This window comes from Petaurus breviceps, unplaced genomic scaffold (assembly GCF_028583685.1).
Source record: "Petaurus breviceps papuanus isolate PSGF00001 unplaced genomic scaffold, PetGlider_PUasm1.0 545, whole genome shotgun sequence".
Classification (NCBI taxonomy): domain Eukaryota; kingdom Metazoa; phylum Chordata; class Mammalia; order Diprotodontia; family Petauridae; genus Petaurus; species Petaurus breviceps.
In genome coordinates, this window is record NW_027186366.1 from 1112968 (window position 1) to 1122245 (window position 9278).

At 48.3% G+C, this 9278-nt stretch overlaps 1 pseudogene; it reads right to left on the reverse strand.

Moving 5' to 3' along the window:
- Positions 1–859: 859 nt before the first annotated feature.
- LOC138172465 (nitric oxide synthase-interacting protein pseudogene) lies at positions 860–4661 on the reverse strand (annotated as a pseudogene).
- Positions 4662–9278: the final 4617 nt, after the last annotated feature.

Sequence of the window (9278 nt, forward strand, 5' to 3'; positions counted from 1 at the left end):
ATCTTGGCTCTGCCCCCCTGTAATTATTCTGTAAATAAAATTCCCCCATTACATGTAAAGACAATTTTTAACATTCTTTTTTTTTTAAGTTTTGGGTTGCAAATTCTATTCTTTTTGGGGGGGGCAGTGGGGCGGTTAACAAGCTTACTTTAATCAATCAAAAATATCATTTTCCTTGTTCAGGGTAAAGTCAGCACCCCGAACTTCAGAGTATACAGACAGGAGTTACAAGGAAACAGAAAAACATATCAAGCAGACAGGCCTCCAAACTGTCCAACCATTACATACATCCATACCTAATCACAGTTACTAGAAGGGGGAACATGAACATCTGGGTTTTCAAAGCCCAAAGGCTCTCAACATCTGCCCAGAGTCTCAACTGGTCAAATCACACAACACTTCTCAAAGTGAGCCCCAAAACAAAGTCTCACATCAAGGATTATATAGCCTTCTGGCTCAGAGAATGTAACAACCCTCTTGACCCACCACCCAATCACAAAGCACCAAGGTCTGGGTGGTCCTGAAAAACAAGCTTCCCACCACAGGCTCCAGGTGCACTTAACCTAGGAAGTGGGAAGATCTTAAAAATTTACATTCCTATAACCCTCCTGTGAGGTGTAGATGAAGGTTTTTTAATTCCCAGTTTCATTTTATAGTCCTGAATTTCTAATCTCAAGATCCTTATCAGATCAACAGTGCTTGAAAAAAGTCTGTCAGTGGAGATATCTGACCCTGCCCTACAATCAAAATCACAAGCAGAGGAGTCGATTTTTTTTTTTTTATTCAGAGGCTAACACGTTTATTGTCCATTTACTCAGTCCGGCATCACCCCCATGTTCCCGTCCCCCACCAGGCCCCTTCAGGCCCGCATGGCAGGGAGGGCCTTCTTTGCGTCCAGCTGAACCCCAGAAGCTGCAAAGCCAGTGCCGCCCCTCTGGAGCAGGATGATGTCCTTGTCTGTCAGAGGGGCTCCGCTGAGCAGGTCCACCATGTCCGGCCGGATCAGACGCACCACACAATTTCACAGTCACCGCGGCCCCCAACGGTCGCAGGACGGCGCAGGGCGTGGAGTTGCTCAGGACGTCCTGGGTGACCGCACACATGTAGCGCTCCCGCCCCGTCCGCACGGCCGTCCACGGGCCATGAGGTCCGACAGGCGCAGGGGTTTCCCGGACATCGGGCACCTCACACCCCGCGACGGCGTCTCCAGCTCGGCGGCCTTGGCTTCGGGCGGCAGGGACGGGACCCAGAAACTGCGCAGCTCCTTCGCCTTCTCCTGGGGTCCGTCCTCGGCCCCTGCTCGGTCACGATCGCTGCCTCCTCCACGAAGCGCTGTAGCCTTCCCCCACCCCGCGCCGCTCCTCCTGCCGGCCCCGCGCTGCTTCTCGTCCGCCTTGGCGTGCCGGGCCATCTCCCGCTCCGGTGCAGGATGGCTGCCCGCGCGTACAGGAAGCCGTCGTGGGTCACGACGGGGCTGCAGGGACAGGGCAGCAGCCGTCAAAGGCCTTGCTGGCCTCCCGACTCAGGCGGACGCTTCGCGGGGTCTCTTCTCAGATAGGTGTACGCGGACCCGCCACGGGATCTCCACGGACGCCCCAGATCCCTGCAGATTCTGTTCTTTTCTCCCTGCCCTCCCCTATTTGTCAGACAGAAAGCAATCCAGTAGAGGTTATATATGTGAAATAATGTAAAATATTTCCATATTAGTCATTTTGTGCCAGAAAACTTGATAGGAAGAAGGAAGGAAAGAGAGAGAGAAGCTTTGGTCTCCATTCATGTGGCATCAGGCCTTTCTCTGCAGGGGGCTGCACTTTTCAGCACGAGGCCTTTGGCCTTGTCTCGGGTCAGTGGATTGCTGAGAAGAGCCAGGTCATCCACGGTCGCTGTCACTGCTCACTTCACTTTGTATCAGTTTATGTAAGTCCAGGTTTTTTCTGAAATCATCCTGCTCATTTCTTATAGTACAGTAACATCCCATTATAACAGTACTCCACCATTTGTTCAGCCGTTCCCCAACGGATGGGCATCCTCTCAATTTCTAATTCTTAGCCACCACACAAAGATCTTCTATAAATATTTTTGTACAAATATGTTCTCCTCCCCCTCCTCTCCCGCCCCTTTTCTTGCCTCTTTGGATATAGACTTAGCAAGGGGTATTGAAGGATTAAAGGCTATGCACAGTTTTATAGCCCTTTGGGCATAGTTTCAAATTGCTATACAAAATGCTTGTATCAGTCCACAACTCCACCGACAGTGAATGTGTCCCAGTTTTCCCACGTTCCCTCCAACATTTATCTTTTTTTTTCTGTAATATTAGCCAATCTGATGGGTGTGAGATGGTATTTTAGAGTTGTTCTAATCTGCATTTTTCTAATCAGTAGTGATTTAGAGAATTTTTTTTCATATGACTATAGATAATTTTGATTTCTTCATCTGAAACCTGCCTGTTCATATCCTTTGATCACTCATTATTTATGGGGAATGACTTGTATTCTTATAAGTATGACTAAGAAATGAAGCCTAAATCAGTCTCTTGCTGTATAGATTGTTTCCCAGCTTGCTGCTTTCCTTCTCATCTTGACTGCATTGGTTTTATTTGTGCAAAAGATTTTTAATTTAACATAATCAAAATGATCTGTTTTACATTTTGTAATTGTCTCTATTTCTTATTTGGTCATAAATTCTTCCTTTCTTTGTAAGTTTGACAGGTAAAATTTTCCATGCTCCCCTAATCTGCTTATGATATGAACCTTTATATCTAGAAGTTGTGCCCATTTTGACCTTGTCTTGGTATAGATGTGAGATGTTGGTCTACATTTAGTTTTTGCCACATTGTTTTCTAGTTTTCCCAACAGTTTTTTCTCAAGCAATGAGCTTTTGCCCCTAAAGCTTGGATCTTGGGCTTTGGAAACACTAAATCACTGGTCATTTGCTACAATGTCTTGTATTCCTGATCTGTTCCACTGACCCACACCACTGCTTCTTAGCCAGTCCATATTGTTTGGATGATCGCCAGTTTGTGATACAGTTGGAGATCTGGCACAGTTGGGTGATCCTCCTTCACATTGTTTCTTCCATTGATTCCCTTGATGATCTTGCCTTTTTTGTTTTTCCAGATGACTTTTGTTATTGTTTTTTCTAACTGCACAGAATCCGTTTTTTGATTATTTTATTGGTGTAACACTGAAAGGGATACTCATTCTTGTAATGTGCAATCGCAGGGTTGTTGGCTGAAATAATGAGTACAGTTGGGCACATCAGACGAGAAAACCCCTATATTTAACAGTGAAATTGCACCCAAACCGTGGGCTTTTTGAGCCAGAAGGGATTTGAAGTGTTCCTTCCCAGAGGGGGTAAATTGAGTCAATTCACAAATATTTACTAAGTGTCTGCTACATGTCAGTCTCAGGGTGGATTGCTCAGGGACCTTGCTTCCTAGCCGATGTTCCTTCTCCTCCTCCAGCTTCTTGCATAAAAGTTCTTTGAATTTGCTGTACCCACTGATTATTCAAGGGTCCCCACTGGGCTATAAAGTATACATGCTGCATATAAAAATACAATTTGTAGTACCATAAATTTGACCTAAAACTAATGTGCTGGCTATGGTAAACATTAATGAAATGTTTAATTAACGGCACTTGCACTCACCTTCCTGGGATTTGGGGAGCAGGATTTGGACTTCCTGTGCCTCTGGGAGGTGTCCCAGGAGCTTGGAATGATGCCTTTCTCCTCTGGATAAATTTCTCCAAAGCAGGCAGAGATGTTCGACGTGACTCCACTGACAATGCTTCTAAAAACACTACAGCAGAAAGGAATGGTTTGAAGGTCACCCCGAGGGCATTCGTTGCATTTGGGAAATACAGCAGTGCTGGCTTGTTTTGGGGGCATCTCTTGGACATTCACTTGTTGTGGGGACCAGGGCCTTAGCACTCACCCTCCTGAGAAGGGCCTGGGCTGCAGGGCTGGATGAAGTCCCAAGTCCAGCTCCCAGCCTCAAGCTTTATTCTCTGACTGCGGCTCATGATTCTTGAGCCACTTGCCTCTTAAGGGGCATTCCAGGAGGGCATTTTGCAAATCTCAAAACACAAAATACATGCAAGTTGTTTTTCTTAGATCTCTTTTGAGACAGACCCTCTTGTTCGTGTTCTTTCCTCTTTTCTTCCCTAAAGGTTTCCTTCTTCCTTTCAGCTCCTTCTCTCCCAATATTAAGTACAGCCTCAGAGGAGGAAGGAAATGACAGCAGTTCTCTCCAGAGGGTGTGTCTGTGGTATGTGTGTGTCTGTGTGTGTGTGTGTAACAGGAGGAAGGAATGATCTGACCAGGCACCGTAGGACGTATAGTGGATTTGGAGTCAGAGATTCTGGGTCTTAAGCCTCCCCTCCTATCTGTAACCTCTGTGACTTTGGACAAGTCTTCCAGCTCTCCAGTCTCCTCCCCTGTAAAAGGCGGCTACTGAACTTGGTAGTCGATGTGGTTCTTTGTAATTCTAGAAGGGGGTTCCCTGGGCTCAGTGATGGGGGTGAGTGGGGAGGATGGAGGCATCTCCCCCCTCTCTTCCCACCTCCTTGGCTCACCATCCACTCAGGGCTCTGCAGCAAAGACTAACGCAAGCTGCTTCCACCTGTCAGGGCAGTGGTGAGAAAAGGATTGCGAGGCGTCATCGGGCAGGCTGTCTCCTCCAGCCTCCTCATTTGTCAGATGAGGAAACTGAGGCCTAGCTAGGTCCAGGGACTTCCTCAGAGAGATGCAGGCCCAGGAGGATTGCAGGCTTCTGCTGCTTCACTGAGAAGGAGAGAAATGGAAAGGGAGGAGGTGCACCCTGGGGTGGCAGGTCTCCCCTCCCCAAAGCCTGTGTTCTCCTGGGCTCTGGAGCTGGGTAACACAGGCTAGGGGAAGGGCCAGAGGAAGAGCGGCGGGGGGGACTCAGGACAGCGCTGGCGGTGGCCGTGCTGATGGGCCCTCTGAGCCATGGCGAGAAGCCCACTGTGAATGCCAGTCTGCCCGTTGCTGTGCTCCATGCTGAGGATGAGGGTGCTGAATTCCAAGGTTGGAAGTGACCAAGCCTCCCATTTCCCACTTCACACAGACTCTAACACTCCCGTGCTTTAGTCAGTGTTCACCGACTGCTGACAGACTGAAGAAATGAGGCCCAGAGGGAGGGCATGCTTTGGTCCCACACTGAGTTAATGGGACAACCTGATAAGATTAATCAAATACCATTTACAGCATCGCCTGGAGTAGGGAACAGGAAGCCAGCATTGACACCTGGAAGGCCTGGGTTCAAATTCTGCCCCTAGCACATGCCAGCTGTGTGACCCTGGTCAAGTCACATAAGCTCTTAGTGCCCTAGCCCATCCTTAAGACCCCAGACTGGAGAGGAGGTGCTGATCTGCATGGGTGGAGGGAATTTCCTCACCCCAGAGTTCCCTGGCCAGATACAATACCAGGTCTGCTGTCTGTGGAACCATTCAACGTTTTGTCCCCAACAGCAGAGTTGTGCCTTCCTGTTCTTTCATTACACGGGCTGCTTTCCCAGTGTTAAAAGCTAGACTTTTAAGCATCAAGATGCCCCTGAGGGATGGGGCCATGCCGTCCGCAGGCTCTGCCTGGGCCACATGTCTCCCAGCTGCCCTCTGGTAACCAAGTACTGCTGGACAATCTCATCTTTCATTTCTAAATCGGCCAGAGGTCAGAGGAGCTCCTCTGACCAAATGGTCAGAGGAGCTCCTTCAGCAGCCGTCTCTGCCACTGTTAACCGCCAAGGAGTCTTGTCGTAGAGATGGTGACAAGTCAGGCACCACGGGATTCTTCCTCCAGAGCAGGTGAAATGCCAGTGCCTCCAAACCCCCATTTAAAGATGAGGAAATGAGCTGAAGGAGATGAAGGCCCTTGCCATCCTGGGATATGGACCCAATGCCATTCAACACCTCACCTGGCATTCTTTCTGCTCTGCCATCATGAAGATGGAATAGTGCAAAGGGGGCTGGGCACAGAGCATCGCGCTGGGCTGGGCACAGAGCACCAGGCTGGCCACAGAGTGCCAGGCTGGACACAGAGTATCAGGCTGGGCACAGAGCACCAGGCTGGGCACTGGAAGGAAATAACTTTGAAAATGTTCTATAGGTAAGGAAATGATGAAGATTAGGTGACTTTCCCCACAGGCACCTACTCGTTAGGCTGACAGGGGCATTTGCACGCGGGTCATTTCTTAGTGGCAGCTTCTCCTTTTCTCACGGTGCCTTTGGTGGTTCAGGAATCCCTCCCATTTACCTTCAAGGAGCAGTGAGGAAGCAGGGCACCGGAAACTGCAGAAGCATGAATTAGATCCATAGAAATCTATCTCTCTGTCTATATTAGATTTATATCTGTTATGTATAGATTTATATAACTTTGTGCTCTCCATAGATTACACGTCTAAAATAATATATAAATAGGTTATGTGTAATTATATCCATTTATATCTGTATCTATAGACATCTATTTGAATCCACAGAAGGAGCCCCAGAGACTATCTAGCTCCTCTCCCCACCCCCATTTTACAGATGAAGAAACTGAATCTGGAAGGGGTTCACTGATTGGCCAGGGTGGCACAGGTAATAAACGTCTTGGGCGGGATTTGAATTCATATCTTCTTGACTTAAGCTCAACCTTCTATCCATAGTGCCGGCCGCCCAGTTGCCTCCATAATGAGCCCTGATTCTTCCCCTTTTTCTGTGTCCTGGAACCCTTGGGCAATGTGGCGAAGCCTAGAGCCTCTTTGGAGGAAATGTTCAATTTCAGTTAAAGGTTAGTGAAAATGAGGTGTGATTTTCCCCATCCAATGTTGCCAATGCCCTGAAGCCTTCTGATGGGGGATGAATTGAGGGGCTCATGGGCCCCGGCTTGAGGAGCTCACCCAGCGTCCAGCTCTAGTGAACAGTGTCTATTAGGATGAACCATCTCCAGGGGACCTGGGGTGGTGGGCTCCACTTAGAAGAGGCCATTTTGTTTTTCCTATGGAGGGCGGGGGTTGGAACAGATCACAAGGCAGGGCTCTCCCTTACCCCAACATTTCTGCAGAGATGAATTTAGGCCAAAGTGAGCTTCGAAGATGACTTTGAAGAGGAAGGAAGGAAGGTTGGAGGAGTTGTGTGTGGGGATGAAGGCAGGCTCCCTATTTTGCTCTGGTGAGGACAATGGAGGCAGCTGGAATGTGGGAATCAGACCAATCTATGGTCTTGGTTACCTTTAGCTCTGGGAACAAGACCTGAGGCTGGACTCCTCAGCTCATTTCCCTTCTGTCTCCACTGGAGGCTGCCCTGAGTTAGTGCCTGGCTGCTGGCCACATGGGGCCCCCAAAATGCAGGCTCAGAGTCAACCCTCCCAATGGACCATGCCTTGACTGGAGCCTCGAATGAGCTGCCAAGAAGGTGAGGAGGGGCATTCAAGCAGTGGGGAGAAGGGCAAACCGAGGGACCCAATTACCACCAATGGGCCAGCAGATCCTGCATTATTGATAACGCTCCTTGGTTGGGCTCCAGAGCTGTGTTTGTCCCCCCTGCCTTGGTCCCTTGGCTCAGAAGTGTCCTAGCCCAGGAAATCATGTTTCCATTTCAAAGGAGCGCCCTTTCCTATGCCATCTGTCAGTATCCCCGGGAGGGAAAGCAGCCCTTGCTGTTTGCGAACGAATACCTTGGCTGCTAGGTTTATATTGGAGAGGCGATGGCAAAATCAAGGAAGCGCCTCCATTTCTTGGGTCCCCAAGGAGATCCCAGCCATTTCCATAGCTCTCACCCTCCAGAGCTGCCAATTTTATGCTTCCAGAAGTTGAGAGTGAATTCCTGGCAGTGAGTCCTCAATCTGCCTATGGTGACAGACAGATTAAGCACCAGGGGTTTCAGAGGAGAGGAGGCCTCCGATTCCAAAACAGAGAATGTCAGTGTTATTTGCCATCATGGAATTGAATGAAGTTGCCTTGTGGGGATTCTTACCAAAGCTGGGCCATTATGTTCTCCCCCCATGGACCCTGGATAGTTTTTCTCTTTTCTGAATCTCCCTTCATTTATTTGATAACTAGTGGCTAATACAGAGCTAGGCACTTTGGGGGGGGGGGGCTCTTGGTGTGCGAAGCAGGCATGTGAGACATGCTCTTTGTCCCCTAGGAGTCTGCAGTTTAATTGGATAGCTGGGAATCTGGACTGGCTCCTTAAGTTTACTGTTCTAGGGAATTTTCGACTGAGAGTTCTCCCTCTGCAGCATCTGCCTGTACCTTCTAGCCTTAGTAAACTGCCTAGGACATGGAGGGGTCCAGTGACTTGCCCAGGGTCATGCTGCCACCAGGTGGGTTAAAAGCAGGCCTTGAGCCCAGGTCTTTCTGACACTGGGAGTAGCTCTCTGCTGCCTTCCACCCTGGTAAGTAGGAGATGCAAATCGCTAATGGTGATGTCTTAGATTTCTGGAACTTTTAAGGCTTTCAAAGCACGTTCTTTTCAAGAACCCTGGGCAGGGGATAGGGGGCTGGGCTTGACTGGGGAGAGAGCTGTGATCTCCCCAGCCTCCACTGAGGGAAGGGGCCCAGGACAGCCATCTTGTCCCCCAGCCACATGCCTCTGACTGCTCCATCAGGCCCCTAGGAACCTCCCTCCTCTTCCCTTTCCTTGCTTTGTGTTAACCTCTTCCACTACAGTGTAAGCTCCTTGCAGGCGGGGTTACCTTCCTTTTCTATCATGTGTACCCCCAGCATTTAGCACAGTGCCGAGCTTACATGTTTATTGACAGACTTGAACTCCAGCAGCATTGGATTGGAATCTCCCCTCTGATTTGGCTGCTGTCGTTGGGCCAGTTTCTTTTCTTTTTTTATTTTTCTGACCAATCAAAATGCATTTAAGCACTTAACTATGTGTCTGTCTGTTTCTAAATTCTAGTGACATAAAGAAAAGTAAAAAAATAGTCCTAAGGAGCTTGCATTTCTTTTGTTATTGTTATTTTTCATTTTTCAAATGCTTTTTTCACTTCTGGTTTACATCATTCATTTCTGCCACATTTTGAGTTACAATTTTTCTCCCTGTTTTTCCCCTACCCAGCACCCCAAAATAGCAGTCCCACAGGATCTCCCCTCCTCCAGTCTGTTCTCTCCCATATCTCCTCCCATACCTCCTTTGACTTTTCCAGTAGGGCATGGTGGATCTCTATGCCCCAGTACCTGTATATCTTATTTCACAATTACATGTAAAATAGTGTTAATAATAGTATATATGTGTATATATATATATATATATATATATATATATATATATAAT